This window comes from Microcebus murinus, unplaced genomic scaffold (assembly GCF_040939455.1).
Source record: "Microcebus murinus isolate Inina unplaced genomic scaffold, M.murinus_Inina_mat1.0 scaf014_hap2_Mmur4.0, whole genome shotgun sequence".
NCBI lineage: Eukaryota > Metazoa > Chordata > Mammalia > Primates > Cheirogaleidae > Microcebus > Microcebus murinus.
The window spans coordinates 56,108-70,952 of NW_027438960.1; the positions used below are offsets into that span (position 1 = coordinate 56,108).

Consider the following 14,845-nt stretch of genomic DNA (forward strand, 5'->3'; position numbering starts at 1 on the left):
TGGTCAGGGTCCAATGCAGCCCCGGCCAGGCCCAGGCCCCTTGGACTGGGCCACAGGAGGACACAGAGGAGGGTCCCGGCCCCCACGAAGCGGTGCCCGCAGTTCTCCACGGGCTTGGGCGTTTTCCAGAGGAAGGAGATGGAGGGGACTGATTTCTTCAGCGCCCCACAAACCACGGCACCCCACCCCACCCATGGGACACATCCCCAGAGGGAGACGCCCCATACACTGGCTGTGCCCCAGCCCTGGCCCGGGGGAATAGGCGGCAGCCCACCCACAGGGCGGGGGGGGGGGGGCGCAGCTGAAAGGGGTTGTGGGGGAGGGCGGCCCCTGGCTGGGGTCAAAGGGCGAGCGACCCGCGCGCGCGTGCGCAGTCAGCGGCGGCGACGCGCTGGGGGTGGGCAGCGGGTAGGTGAAGGAGGCCGGGCGAGGAGACGAGGGGGGCTGGGAGGGCTCCACCTTGGCGAGTCCAGCCGTGGAGGCGCATCTTGTGTGAGTGTGAGTGAGTGTGAGTGTGTGTGTGTGTGTATAGAGAGACAGCCCCCCGCCCCGCCCCGCCCCGCCCCGCCCATCACCCCCGTCCCTGGGAGCCCGCGGGACCCGGCCGGCGAACTCAACAGGCCCGGCCCGGCCGGGCGCGGGGCCTGGGGCGGGAGGCGGCGGGAAAGCGCAGAGAGGCTCGGCTTCTTGAGCGGGGCAGGGGCGCCCTCCGCCGCCGTCTAGGGCCACACCACCCTGAACGCCCCCGATCTCGTCTGGTCTCGGAAGCTAAGCAGGGTCGGGCCTGGTTAGTACTTGGATGGGAGACCGCCTGGGAATACCGGGTGCCACAGGCTGCTGCTTTTTATTTATTTTTTTTTTGCCTCTTGTTCTGTCCCCTTTCTGGGAGCGCGGCGGCGGCCCGGGGTGGGGGTGACCCCAACCCTCAGCGCCCGCAGCGGTGCCTGGCGCCCCAGCCCGCACCGTGGGGCCTCCTCTTGTCCCAAGCCGCGACACCGCCGCCACGCGGCAGCATGCGTGGCATCTGGACTGTCAGGTCTCAGACCAAAGGTCTGCTCTGTGGGAACCGACACGCTGGAGGAAACCTTGAGAGTCTGAGAGGGGAGGGAGTTCCAGAAGAAGGCCAGGATGTCATTTTGAGGGAGTATGTGACCAGAACTCGTCCCGTTGCTTTTGGGGTTCTATGGGCTACACGCAGGAATCTTTGGTGGTGGCACCTGATGTTGGGGGATCCGGAGTCACACCCAGACCTGCTCCACAGGCCTCCTTTTACTTTTCTCTTCGGATTCATGATTTTTAAAAAGTGTCTCTTACCTCTATTATTGCATTTTCTTTTCTCTCTCTTTTCAAGCAGATGATGGGAGTACAAGTATTCAGGTGACATGTGTTGCCCGTGCCCCCCTCCCCCCTGTGTTCTTATTCATATACCTCTCATGTTGCTCCAGCGTATTGTGGGGGTACCAATGTTAGGGTCGGGTGCGTTGCCCTCTCCAAGCCTCCCCCCTCGGGTCAGAGCTTCAAGTGCGCCCATCCCCCAGTGGGTGCGCACCCACCCCATTCCTAATGGAGGTGTATGCCCCTCCCCTCCCCCCACCCGCCCGACACCCACCCGATGAAGGTGATTCCTCTCCGTCCACTTAGGTGTCCATCCGTTCGTACCAATTTGCTGGTGAGCGCGCTCACGTGGTGCTCGTGTGTCCGTTCTTGGGATACCTGGCTTACTGGAACGGGTTCCAGCTCTGGCCAGGAGAACACGAGAGGTGCCCTCTCACCGCTGCTCCTCACAGCCGAATGGCACTCCGTGGTGTCCACGCGCCACATTTTATTGATGCACTCCTGGATGGATGGGCACTCGGGTCGCTTCCACGTCTTTGCGATTGTGAATTGTGCCCTAACTGTCACCCTAACCCTTACCCAGCCCGTCTCCTCTGCCCCTGCCTGACGCACTCCTCCCCGGCCAGGCCCGTCACTGTCCTGGGCCCCCGCCTGACCGGCTCCTCCCCGCCCGGCCTGTCACCGTCCTCTGCCCCTGCCTGACATGCTCCTTCCCGCCCGGCCTCTCACCGTCCTCGGCCCCTGCCTGACCGGCTCCTCCGTCGCCTGGGCCTTCCAAGGGCTTGGTGTGGACGCTGCTTCCAGGAAGCCCTCCAGAAACCCGGCAGCAGGGTGGCCGCAGCAGTCTCCAGCAGCCGTCCCTAAGTCGCGTGAGTGCGGGGGACGTGCCCCCGCTGTGCCGCGGGGGCCCAGCCTGGTGTCTTCCCTGAGGCCCTGCGGCTGCCGGCTGGGCGGCTGGGCTGCCGCTCCCCGCAAGGGGAGAGCCGCGGAGGTGGGGACCGCCTCCTGATGGGGACGTACACGCAGCTCTCCACGTCGGATTCCGGGGCTCTCTGTCCTGCCCGAAGGCCCAGCTGGCCTGCGGGTCCTTAGAGTGGCGAAAACATCCGAAAGCTGAGATTGAGGGTCCGGTGGGTGTCTGCACTTTTGTGCTGGGCACCCCAGGGAGGCCCGGGGGCTGGCTGGACAATGTGGTCTGCTGGGCGGGGGGGGGGTTGGAGGAGCAACTGATGCCCTTTGCACTTTGGGTAGCAAGAGTCTGAGGTGTCTCTGAGCCCTGTGCCATGTCGCGGGGGGGGGGGGGGGGGGGGCGGGGGGGAGGAGGAGGAGGAGGAGGAGGTGGGAAGGGCCGGGGCCTGCAGTCCTGTTCCCGGGGTGGCACGGCAAGTGGCTTCTTCCACAGGCTGCTTGGCCTGGGCTCCCTGCACCTGGGCCTTTGGAGGACTGGCCCCGTGCTTGCCAACACTTCCTGCAGGGACCCAGAGCTGGGAGGTTGCACCTCTCAGCCCTGGGTCGGGCAGAGCCCCAGCGGGCCATGCCCACAGCCTCTCTCAGCACCGGTCCCCCAGAAGGCTCCTTTGGGACCAGGATTCTCTTGCGGTGACTCTTTAAGGTCTGGCCCCTGGATGGAGGGGCACCAGGAGTAGAGGAGCAGGAAGGGGAAGGGGGTGGCCATGCGAGGGGACACTTTGAGGCCAAGTCCCAGCTTCAGCCTGATCCTCCTGGGAACCCCGCTCTGAGACAAGGAGCCGGGCTTCGCATTCCCACAGCACCCAGTCCTGGGCTGAGGACACCTGGGGCGTTGGGAACTCCCTGGCTTCTCCTTGGCTTAACATCTGGAGCTGCTTGTGAATCGCGCCGCCACACACCCCCGAGTGCAGGTGTCTTCCGCACAGACTGCGGGCCTCGCTCTTCTGAATGCCGCTAGCTCGCCACCCACCCACGGGTGAACCTGGTCAGGGTGCTTTCTCTAAGGGGCAGACTCTTTTCCGGGCGGGCTACCGGTGTCTCTGTTTGCTCCTTTCTTTCTTCCATTTCGGGAAAGTCTTCCTTGCTGGGTGTGGAAATCTCCTATGCCTTCCCTCGCCTATTCTGTCAGCTTTCAAATTCTCTTTCAGTTGCCACCCTCACAGATGGATTAGGAAACTCTTTCCGGTGCACTCATTAGTGAAATGACCTCAAGGAAGCTGGAATCCAATATCTAATGGCCGATTTTTAGCGAGTCCACACGCCAGGGTGGTCGGGGTCCAATGCAGCCCCGGCCAGGCCCAGGCCCCTTGGACTGGGCCACAGGAGGACACAGAGGAGGGTCCCGGCCCCCACGAAGCGGTGCCCGCAGTTCTCCACGGGCTTGGGCGTTTTCCAGAGGAAGGAGATGGAGGGGACTGATTTCTTCAGCGCCCCACAAACCACGGCACCCCACCCCACCCATGGGACACATCCCCAGAGGGAGACGCCCCATACACTGGCTGTGCCCCAGCCCTGGCCCGGGGGAATAGGCGGCAGCCCACCCACAGGGCGGGGGGGGGGGCGCAGCTGAAAGGGGTTGTGGGGGAGGGCGGCCCCTGGCTGGGGTCAAAGGGCGAGCGACCCGCGCGCGCGTGCGCAGTCAGCGGCGGCGACGCGCTGGGGGTGGGCAGCGGGTAGGTGAAGGAGGCCGGGCGAGGAGACGAGGGGGGCTGGGAGGGCTCCACCTTGGCGAGTCCAGCCGTGGAGGCGCATCTTGTGTGAGTGTGAGTGAGTGTGAGTGTGTGTGTGTGTGTATAGAGAGACAGCCCCCCGCCCCGCCCCGCCCCGCCCCGCCCATCACCCCCGTCCCTGGGAGCCCGCGGGACCCGGCCGGCGAACTCAACAGGCCCGGCCCGGCCCGGCGCGGGGCCTGGGGCGGGAGGCGGCGGGAAAGCGCAGAGAGGCTCGGCTTCTTGAGCGGGGCAGGGGCGCCCTCCGCCGCCGTCTAGGGCCACACCACCCTGAACGCCCCCGATCTCGTCTGGTCTCGGAAGCTAAGCAGGGTCGGGCCTGGTTAGTACTTGGATGGGAGACCGCCTGGGAATACCGGGTGCCACAGGCTGCTGCTTTTTATTTATTTTTTTTTTGCCTCTTGTTCTGTCCCCTTTCTGGGAGCGCGGCGGCGGCCCGGGGTGGGGGTGACCCCAACCCTCAGCGCCCGCAGCGGTGCCTGGCGCCCCAGCCCGCACCGTGGGGCCTCCTCTTGTCCCAAGCCGCGACACCGCCGCCACGCGGCAGCATGCGTGGCATCTGGACTGTCAGGTCTCAGACCAAAGGTCTGCTCTGTGGGAACCGACACGCTGGAGGAAACCTTGAGAGTCTGAGAGGGGAGGGAGTTCCAGAAGAAGGCCAGGATGTCATTTTGAGGGAGTATGTGACCAGAACTCGTCCCGTTGCTTTTGGGGTTCTATGGGCTACACGCAGGAATCTTTGGTGGTGGCACCTGATGTTGGGGGATCCGGAGTCACACCCAGACCTGCTCCACAGGCCTCCTTTTACTTTTCTCTTCGGATTCATGATTTTTAAAAAGTGTCTCTTACCTCTATTATTGCATTTTCTTTTCTCTCTCTTTTCAAGCAGATGATGGGAGTACAAGTATTCAGGTGACATGTGTTGCCCGTGCCCCCCTCCCCCCTGTGTTCTTATTCATATACCTCTCATGTTGCTCCAGCGTATTGTGGGGGTACCAATGTTAGGGTCGGGTGCGTTGCCCTCTCCAAGCCTCCCCCCTCGGGTCAGAGCTTCAAGTGCGCCCATCCCCCAGTGGGTGCGCACCCACCCCATTCCTAATGGAGGTGTATGCCCCTCCCCTCCCCCCACCCGCCCGACACCCACCCGATGAAGGTGATTCCTCTCCGTCCACTTAGGTGTCCATCCGTTCGTACCAATTTGCTGGTGAGCGCGCTCACGTGGTGCTCGTGTGTCCGTTCTTGGGATACCTGGCTTACTGGAACGGGTTCCAGCTCTGGCCAGGAGAACACGAGAGGTGCCCTCTCACCGCTGCTCCTCACAGCCGAATGGCACTCCGTGGTGTCCACGCGCCACATTTTATTGATGCACTCCTGGATGGATGGGCACTCGGGTCGCTTCCACGTCTTTGCGATTGTGAATTGTGCCCTAACTGTCACCCTAACCCTTACCCAGCCCGTCTCCTCTGCCCCTGCCTGACGCACTCCTCCCCGGCCAGGCCCGTCACTGTCCTGGGCCCCCGCCTGACCGGCTCCTCCCCGCCCGGCCTGTCACCGTCCTCTGCCCCTGCCTGACATGCTCCTTCCCGCCCGGCCTCTCACCGTCCTCGGCCCCTGCCTGACCGGCTCCTCCGTCGCCTGGGCCTTCCAAGGGCTTGGTGTGGACGCTGCTTCCAGGAAGCCCTCCAGAAACCCGGCAGCAGGGTGGCCGCAGCAGTCTCCAGCAGCCGTCCCTAAGTCGCGTGAGTGCGGGGGACGTGCCCCCGCTGTGCCGCGGGGGCCCAGCCTGGTGTCTTCCCTGAGGCCCTGCGGCTGCCGGCTGGGCGGCTGGGCTGCCGCTCCCCGCAAGGGGAGAGCCGCGGAGGTGGGGACCGCCTCCTGATGGGGACGTACACGCAGCTCTCCACGTCGGATTCCGGGGCTCTCTGTCCTGCCCGAAGGCCCAGCTGGCCTGCGGGTCCTTAGAGTGGCGAAAACATCCGAAAGCTGAGATTGAGGGTCCGGTGGGTGTCTGCACTTTTGTGCTGGGCACCCCAGGGAGGCCCGGGGGCTGGCTGGACAATGTGGTCTGCTGGGCGGGGGGGGGTTGGAGGAGCAACTGATGCCCTTTGCACTTTGGGTAGCAAGAGTCTGAGGTGTCTCTGAGCCCTGTGCCATGTCGCGGGGGGGGGGGGGGGGGGGGGCGGGGGGGAGGAGGAGGAGGAGGAGGAGGTGGGAAGGGCCGGGGCCTGCAGTCCTGTTCCCGGGGTGGCACGGCAAGTGGCTTCTTCCACAGGCTGCTTGGCCTGGGCTCCCTGCACCTGGGCCTTTGGAGGACTGGCCCCGTGCTTGCCAACACTTCCTGCAGGGACCCAGAGCTGGGAGGTTGCACCTCTCAGCCCTGGGTCGGGCAGAGCCCCAGCGGGCCATGCCCACAGCCTCTCTCAGCACCGGTCCCCCAGAAGGCTCCTTTGGGACCAGGATTCTCTTGCGGTGACTCTTTAAGGTCTGGCCCCTGGATGGAGGGGCACCAGGAGTAGAGGAGCAGGAAGGGGAAGGGGGTGGCCATGCGAGGGGACACTTTGAGGCCAAGTCCCAGCTTCAGCCTGATCCTCCTGGGAACCCCGCTCTGAGACAAAGAGCCGGGCTTCGCATTCCCACAGCACCCAGTCCTGGGCTGAGGACACCTGGGGCGTTGGGAACTCCCTGGCTTCTCCTTGGCTTAACATCTGGAGCTGCTTGTGAATCGCGCCGCCACACACCCCCGAGTGCAGGTGTCTTCCGCACAGACTGCGGGCCTCGCTCTTCTGAATGCCGCTAGCTCGCCACCCACCCACGGGTGAACCTGGTCAGGGTGCTTTCTCTAAGGGGCAGACTCTTTTCCGGGCGGGCTACCGGTGTCTCTGTTTGCTCCTTTCTTTCTTCCATTTCGGGAAAGTCTTCCTTGCTGGGTGTGGAAATCTCCTATGCCTTCCCTCGCCTATTCTGTCAGCTTTCAAATTCTCTTTCAGTTGCCACCCTCACAGATGGATTAGGAAACTCTTTCCGGTGCACTCATTAGTGAAATGACCTCAAGGAAGCTGGAATCCAATATCTAATGGCCGATTTTTAGCGAGTCCACACGCCAGGGTGGTCGGGGTCCAATGCAGCCCCGGCCAGGCCCAGGCCCCTTGGACTGGGCCACAGGAGGACACAGAGGAGGGTCCCGGCCCCCACGAAGCGGTGCCCGCAGTTCTCCACGGGCTTGGGCGTTTTCCAGAGGAAGGAGATGGAGGGGACTGATTTCTTCAGCGCCCCACAAACCACGGCACCCCACCCCACCCATGGGACACATCCCCAGAGGGAGACGCCCCATACACTGGCTGTGCCCCAGCCCTGGCCCGGGGGAATAGGCGGCAGCCCACCCACAGGGCGGGGGGGGGGGCGCAGCTGAAAGGGGTTGTGGGGGAGGGCGGCCCCTGGCTGGGGTCAAAGGGCGAGCGACCCGCGCGCGCGTGCGCAGTCAGCGGCGGCGACGCGCTGGGGGTGGGCAGCGGGTAGGTGAAGGAGGCCGGGCGAGGAGACGAGGGGGGCTGGGAGGGCTCCACCTTGGCGAGTCCAGCCGTGGAGGCGCATCTTGTGTGAGTGTGAGTGAGTGTGAGTGTGTGTGTGTGTGTGTATAGAGAGACAGCCCCCCGCCCCGCCCCGCCCCGCCCCGCCCATCACCCCCGTCCCTGGGAGCCCGCGGGACCCGGCCGGCGAACTCAACAGGCCTGGCCCGGCCCGGCGCGGGGCCTGGGGCGGGAGGCGGCGGGAAAGCGCAGAGAGGCTCGGCTTCTTGAGCGGGGCAGGGGCGCCCTCCGCCGCCGTCTAGGGCCACACCACCCTGAACGCCCCCGATCTCGTCTGGTCTCGGAAGCTAAGCAGGGTCGGGCCTGGTTAGTACTTGGATGGGAGACCGCCTGGGAATACCGGGTGCCACAGGCTGCTGCTTTTTATTTATTTTTTTTTTGCCTCTTGTTCTGTCCCCTTTCTGGGAGCGCGGCGGCGGCCCGGGGTGGGGGTGACCCCAACCCTCAGCGCCCGCAGCGGTGCCTGGCGCCCCAGCCCGCACCGTGGGGCCTCCTCTTGTCCCAAGCCGCGACACCGCCGCCACGCGGCAGCATGCGTGGCATCTGGACTGTCAGGTCTCAGACCAAAGGTCTGCTCTGTGGGAACCGACACGCTGGAGGAAACCTTGAGAGTCTGAGAGGGGAGGGAGTTCCAGAAGAAGGCCAGGATGTCATTTTGAGGGAGTATGTGACCAGAACTCGTCCCGTTGCTTTTGGGGTTCTATGGGCTACACGCAGGAATCTTTGGTGGTGGCACCTGATGTTGGGGGATCCGGAGTCACACCCAGACCTGCTCCACAGGCCTCCTTTTACTTTTCTCTTCGGATTCATGATTTTTAAAAAGTGTCTCTTACCTCTATTATTGCATTTTCTTTTCTCTCTCTTTTCAAGCAGATGATGGGAGTACAAGTATTCAGGTGACATGTGTTGCCCGTGCCCCCCTCCCCCCTGTGTTCTTATTCATATACCTCTCATGTTGCTCCAGCGTATTGTGGGGGTACCAATGTTGGGGTCGGGTGCGTTGCCCTCTCCAAGCCTCCCCCCTCGGGTCAGAGCTTCAAGTGCGCCCATCCCCCAGTGGGTGCGCACCCACCCCATTCCTAATGGAGGTGTATGCCCCTCCCCTCCCCCCACCCGCCCGACACCCACCCGATGAAGGTGATTCCTCTCCGTCCACTTAGGTGTCCATCCGTTCGTACCAATTTGCTGGTGAGCGCGCTCACGTGGTGCTCGTGTGTCCGTTCTTGGGATACCTGGCTTACTGGAACGGGTTCCAGCTCTGGCCAGGAGAACACGAGAGGTGCCCTCTCACCGCTGCTCCTCACAGCCGAATGGCACTCCGTGGTGTCCACGCGCCACATTTTATTGATGCACTCCTGGATGGATGGGCACTCGGGTCGCTTCCACGTCTTTGCGATTGTGAATTGTGCCCTAACTGTCACCCTAACCCTTACCCAGCCCGTCTCCTCTGCCCCTGCCTGACGCACTCCTCCCCGGCCAGGCCCGTCACTGTCCTGGGCCCCCGCCTGACCGGCTCCTCCCCGCCCGGCCTGTCACCGTCCTCTGCCCCTGCCTGACATGCTCCTTCCCGCCCGGCCTCTCACCGTCCTCGGCCCCTGCCTGACCGGCTCCTCCGTCACCTGGGCCTTCCAAGGGCTTGGTGTGGACGCTGCTTCCAGGAAGCCCTCCAGAAACCCGGCAGCAGGGTGGCCGCAGCAGTCTCCAGCAGCCGTCCCTAAGTCGCGTGAGTGCGGGGGACGTGCCCCCGCTGTGCCGCGGGGGCCCAGCCTGGTGTCTTCCCTGAGGCCCTGCGGCTGCCGGCTGGGCTGCCGCTCCCCGCAAGGGGAGAGCCGCGGAGGTGGGGACCGCCTCCTGATGGGGACGTACACGCAGCTCTCCACGTCGGATTCCGGGGCTCTCTGTCCTGCCCGAAGGCCCAGCTGGCCTGCGGGTCCTTAGAGTGGCGAAAACATCCGAAAGCTGAGATTGAGGGTCCGGTGGGTGTCTGCACTTTTGTGCTGGGCACCCCAGGGAGGCCCGGGGGCTGGCTGGACAATGTGGTCTGCTGGGCGGGGGGGGGGTTGGAGGAGCAACTGATGCCCTTTGCACTTTGGGTAGCAAGAGTCTGAGGTGTCTCTGAGCCCTGTGCCATGTCGCGGGGGGGGGGGGGGCCGGGGGCGAGGAGGAGGAGGAGGAGGAGGTGGGAAGGGCCGGGGCCTGCAGTCCTGTTCCCGGGGTGGCACGGCAAGTGGCTTCTTCCACAGGCTGCTTGGCCTGGGCTCCCTGCACCTGGGCCTTTGGAGGACTGGCCCCGTGCTTGCCAACACTTCCTGCAGGGACCCAGAGCTGGGAGGTTGCACCTCTCAGCCCTGGGTCGGGCAGAGCCCCAGCGGGCCATGCCCACAGCCTCTCTCAGCACCGGTCCCCCAGAAGGCTCCTTTGGGACCAGGATTCTCTTGCGGTGACTCTTTAAGGTCTGGCCCCTGGATGGAGGGGCACCAGGAGTAGAGGAGCAGGAAGGGGAAGGGGGTGGCCATGCGAGGGGACACTTTGAGGCCAAGTCCCAGCTTCAGCCTGATCCTCCTGGGAACCCCGCTCTGAGACAAGGAGCCGGGCTTCGCATTCCCACAGCACCCAGTCCTGGGCTGAGGACACCTGGGGCGTTGGGAACTCCCTGGCTTCTCCTTGGCTTAACATCTGGAGCTGCTTGTGAATCGCGCCGCCACACACCCCCGAGTGCAGGTGTCTTCCGCACAGACTGCGGGCCTCGCTCTTCTGAATGCCGCTAGCTCGCCACCCACCCACGGGTGAACCTGGTCAGGGTGCTTTCTCTAAGGGGCAGACTCTTTTCCGGGCGGGCTACCGGTGTCTCTGTTTGCTCCTTTCTTTCTTCCATTTCGGGAAAGTCTTCCTTGCTGGGTGTGGAAATCTCCTATGCCTTCCCTCGCCTATTCTGTCAGCTTTCAAATTCTCTTTCAGTTGCCACCCTCACAGATGGATTAGGAAACTCTTTCCGGTGCACTCATTAGTGAAATGACCTCAAGGAAGCTGGAATCCAATATCTAATGGCCGATTTTTAGCGAGTCCACACGCCAGGGTGGTCGGGGTCCAATGCAGCCCCGGCCAGGCCCAGGCCCCTTGGACTGGGCCACAGGAGGACACAGAGGAGGGTCCCGGCCCCCACGAAGCGGTGCCCGCAGTTCTCCACGGGCTTGGGCGTTTTCCAGAGGAAGGAGATGGAGGGGACTGATTTCTTCAGCGCCCCACAAACCACGGCACCCCACCCCACCCATGGGACACATCCCCAGAGGGAGACGCCCCATACACTGGCTGTGCCCCAGCCCTGGCCCGGGGGAATAGGCGGCAGCCCACCCACAGGGCGGGGGGGGGGCGCAGCTGAAAGGGGTTGTGGGGGAGGGCGGCCCCTGGCTGGGGTCAAAGGGCGAGCGACCCGCGCGCGCGTGCGCAGTCAGCGGCGGCGACGCGCTGGGGGTGGGCAGCGGGTAGGTGAAGGAGGCCGGGCGAGGAGACGAGGGGGGCTGGGAGGGCTCCACCTTGGCGAGTCCAGCCGTGGAGGCGCATCTTGTGTGAGTGTGAGTGAGTGTGAGTGTGAGTGTGTGTGTATAGAGAGACAGCCCCCCGCCCCGCCCCGCCCCGCCCCGCCCATCACCCCCGTCCCTGGGAGCCCGCGGGACCCGGCCGGCGAACTCAACAGGCCCGGCCCGGCCCGGCGCGGGGCCTGGGGCGGGAGGCGGCGGGAAAGCGCAGAGAGGCTCGGCTTCTTGAGCGGGGCAGGGGCGCCCTCCGCCGCCGTCTAGGGCCACACCACCCTGAACGCCCCCGATCTCGTCTGGTCTCGGAAGCTAAGCAGGGTCGGGCCTGGTTAGTACTTGGATGGGAGACCGCCTGGGAATACCGGGTGCCACAGGCTGCTGCTTTTTATTTATTTTTTTTTTGCCTCTTGTTCTGTCCCCTTTCTGGGAGCGCGGCGGCGGCCCGGGGTGGGGGTGACCCCAACCCTCAGCGCCCGCAGCGGTGCCTGGCGCCCCAGCCCGCACCGTGGGGCCTCCTCTTGTCCCAAGCCGCGACACCGCCGCCACGCGGCAGCATGCGTGGCATCTGGACTGTCAGGTCTCAGACCAAAGGTCTGCTCTGTGGGAACCGACACGCTGGAGGAAACCTTGAGAGTCTGAGAGGGGAGGGAGTTCCAGAAGAAGGCCAGGATGTCATTTTGAGGGAGTATGTGACCAGAACTCGTCCCGTTGCTTTTGGGGTTCTATGGGCTACACGCAGGAATCTTTGGTGGTGGCACCTGATGTTGGGGGATCCGGAGTCACACCCAGACCTGCTCCACAGGCCTCCTTTTACTTTTCTCTTCGGATTCATGATTTTTAAAAAGTGTCTCTTACCTCTATTATTGCATTTTCTTTTCTCTCTCTTTTCAAGCAGATGATGGGAGTACAAGTATTCAGGTGACATGTGTTGCCCGTGCCCCCCTCCCCCCTGTGTTCTTATTCATATACCTCTCATGTTGCTCCAGCGTATTGTGGGGGTACCAATGTTAGGGTCGGGTGCGTTGCCCTCTCCAAGCCTCCCCCCTCGGGTCAGAGCTTCAAGTGCGCCCATCCCCCAGTGGGTGCGCACCCACCCCATTCCTAATGGAGGTGTATGCCCCTCCCCTCCCCCCACCCGCCCGACACCCACCCGATGAAGGTGATTCCTCTCCGTCCACTTAGGTGTCCATCCGTTCGTACCAATTTGCTGGTGAGCGCGCTCACGTGGTGCTCGTGTGTCCGTTCTTGGGATACCTGGCTTACTGGAACGGGTTCCAGCTCTGGCCAGGAGAACACGAGAGGTGCCCTCTCACCGCTGCTCCTCACAGCCGAATGGCACTCCGTGGTGTCCACGCGCCACATTTTATTGATGCACTCCTGGATGGATGGGCACTCGGGTCGCTTCCACGTCTTTGCGATTGTGAATTGTGCCCTAACTGTCACCCTAACCCTTACCCAGCCCGTCTCCTCTGCCCCTGCCTGACGCACTCCTCCCCGGCCAGGCCCGTCACTGTCCTGGGCCCCCGCCTGACCGGCTCCTCCCCGCCCGGCCTGTCACCGTCCTCTGCCCCTGCCTGACATGCTCCTTCCCGCCCGGCCTCTCACCGTCCTCGGCCCCTGCCTGACCGGCTCCTCCGTCGCCTGGGCCTTCCAAGGGCTTGGTGTGGACGCTGCTTCCAGGAAGCCCTCCAGAAACCCGGCAGCAGGGTGGCCGCAGCAGTCTCCAGCAGCCGTCCCTAAGTCGCGTGAGTGCGGGGGACGTGCCCCCGCTGTGCCGCGGGGGCCCAGCCTGGTGTCTTCCCTGAGGCCCTGCGGCTGCCGGCTGGGCTGCCGCTCCCCGCAAGGGGAGAGCCGCGGAGGTGGGGACCGCCTCCTGATGGGGACGTACACGCAGCTCTCCACGTCGGATTCCGGGGCTCTCTGTCCTGCCCGAAGGCCCAGCTGGCCTGCGGGTCCTTAGAGTGGCGAAAACATCCGAAAGCTGAGATTGAGGGTCCGGTGGGTGTCTGCACTTTTGTGCTGGGCACCCCAGGGAGGCCCGGGGGCTGGCTGGACAATGTGGTCTGCTGGGCGGGGGGGGGGTTGGAGGAGCAACTGATGCCCTTTGCACTTTGGGTAGCAAGAGTCTGAGGTGTCTCTGAGCCCTGTGCCATGTCGCGGGGGGGGGGCCGGGGGGGAGGAGGAGGAGGAGGAGGAGGTGGGAAGGGCCGGGGCCTGCAGTCCTGTTCCCGGGGTGGCACGGCAAGTGGCTTCTTCCACAGGCTGCTTGGCCTGGGCTCCCTGCACCTGGGCCTTTGGAGGACTGGCCCCGTGCTTGCCAACACTTCCTGCAGGGACCCAGAGCTGGGAGGTTGCACCTCTCAGCCCTGGGTCGGGCAGAGCCCCAGCGGGCCATGCCCACAGCCTCTCTCAGCACCGGTCCCCCAGAAGGCTCCTTTGGGACCAGGATTCTCTTGCGGTGACTCTTTAAGGTCTGGCCCCTGGATGGAGGGGCACCAGGAGTAGAGGAGCAGGAAGGGGAAGGGGGTGGCCATGCGAGGGGACACTTTGAGGCCAAGTCCCAGCTTCAGCCTGATCCTCCTGGGAACCCCGCTCTGAGACAAGGAGCCGGGCTTCGCATTCCCACAGCACCCAGTCCTGGGCTGAGGACACCTGGGGCGTTGGGAACTCCCTGGCTTCTCCTTGGCTTAACATCTGGAGCTGCTTGTGAATCGCGCCGCCACACACCCCCGAGTGCAGGTGTCTTCCGCACAGACTGCGGGCCTCGCTCTTCTGAATGCCGCTAGCTCGCCACCCACCCACGGGTGAACCTGGTCAGGGTGCTTTCTCTAAGGGGCAGACTCTTTTCCGGGCGGGCTACCGGTGTCTCTGTTTGCTCCTTTCTTTCTTCCATTTCGGGAAAGTCTTCCTTGCTGGGTGTGGAAATCTCCTATGCCTTCCCTCGCCTATTCTGTCAGCTTTCAAATTCTCTTTCAGTTGCCACCCTCACAGATGGATTAGGAAACTCTTTCCGGTGCACTCATTAGTGAAATGACCTCAAGGAAGCTGGAATCCAATATCTAATGGCCGATTTTTAGCGAGTCCACACGCCAGGGTGGTCGGGGTCCAATGCAGCCCCGGCCAGGCCCAGGCCCCTTGGACTGGGCCACAGGAGGACACAGAGGAGGGTCCCGGCCCCCACGAAGCGGTGCCCGCAGTTCTCCACGGGCTTGGGCGTTTTCCAGAGGAAGGAGATGGAGGGGACTGATTTCTTCAGCGCCCCACAAACCACGGCACCCCACCCCACCCATGGGACACATCCCCAGAGGGAGACGCCCCATACACTGGCTGTGCCCCAGCCCTGGCCCGGGGGAATAGGCGGCAGCCCACCCACAGGGCGGGGGGGGGGGGCGCAGCTGAAAGGGGTTGTGGGGGAGGGCGGCCCCTGGCTGGGGTCAAAGGGCGAGCGACCCGCGCGCGCGTGCGCAGTCAGCGGCGGCGACGCGCTGGGGGTGGGCAGCGGGTAGGTGAAGGAGGCCGGGCGAGGAGACGAGGGGGGCTGGGAGGGCTCCACCTTGGCGAGTCCAGCCGTGGAGGCGCATCTTGTGTGAGTGTGAGTGAGTGTGAGTGTGTGTGTGTGTGTATAGAGAGACAGCCCCCCGCCCCGCCCCGCCCCGCCCCGCCCATCACCCCCGTCCCTGGGAGCCCGCGG

At 64.3% G+C, this 14,845-nt stretch overlaps 4 non-coding genes across 4 annotated transcripts; all 4 read left to right on the forward strand.

The window, feature by feature from the left end:
• Positions 1-717: 717 nt before the first annotated feature.
• Positions 718-836, forward strand: LOC142867292 (5S ribosomal RNA). The gene has a single exon (XR_012916924.1). It is a non-coding gene; the product is annotated as a 5S ribosomal RNA (ribosomal RNA).
• A 3,450-nt stretch (positions 837-4,286) lies between these two features.
• On the forward strand, positions 4,287-4,405 carry LOC142867293 (5S ribosomal RNA). The gene has a single exon (XR_012916925.1). It is a non-coding gene; the product is annotated as a 5S ribosomal RNA (ribosomal RNA).
• Positions 4,406-7,857: 3,452 nt separating this feature from the next.
• LOC142867294 (5S ribosomal RNA) lies at positions 7,858-7,976 on the forward strand. The gene has a single exon (XR_012916926.1). It is a non-coding gene; the product is annotated as a 5S ribosomal RNA (ribosomal RNA).
• A 3,436-nt stretch (positions 7,977-11,412) lies between these two features.
• LOC142867295 (5S ribosomal RNA) lies at positions 11,413-11,531 on the forward strand. Its single transcript, XR_012916927.1, has one exon. It is a non-coding gene; the product is annotated as a 5S ribosomal RNA (ribosomal RNA).
• The last annotated feature ends 3,314 nt before the right edge of the window (positions 11,532-14,845 follow it).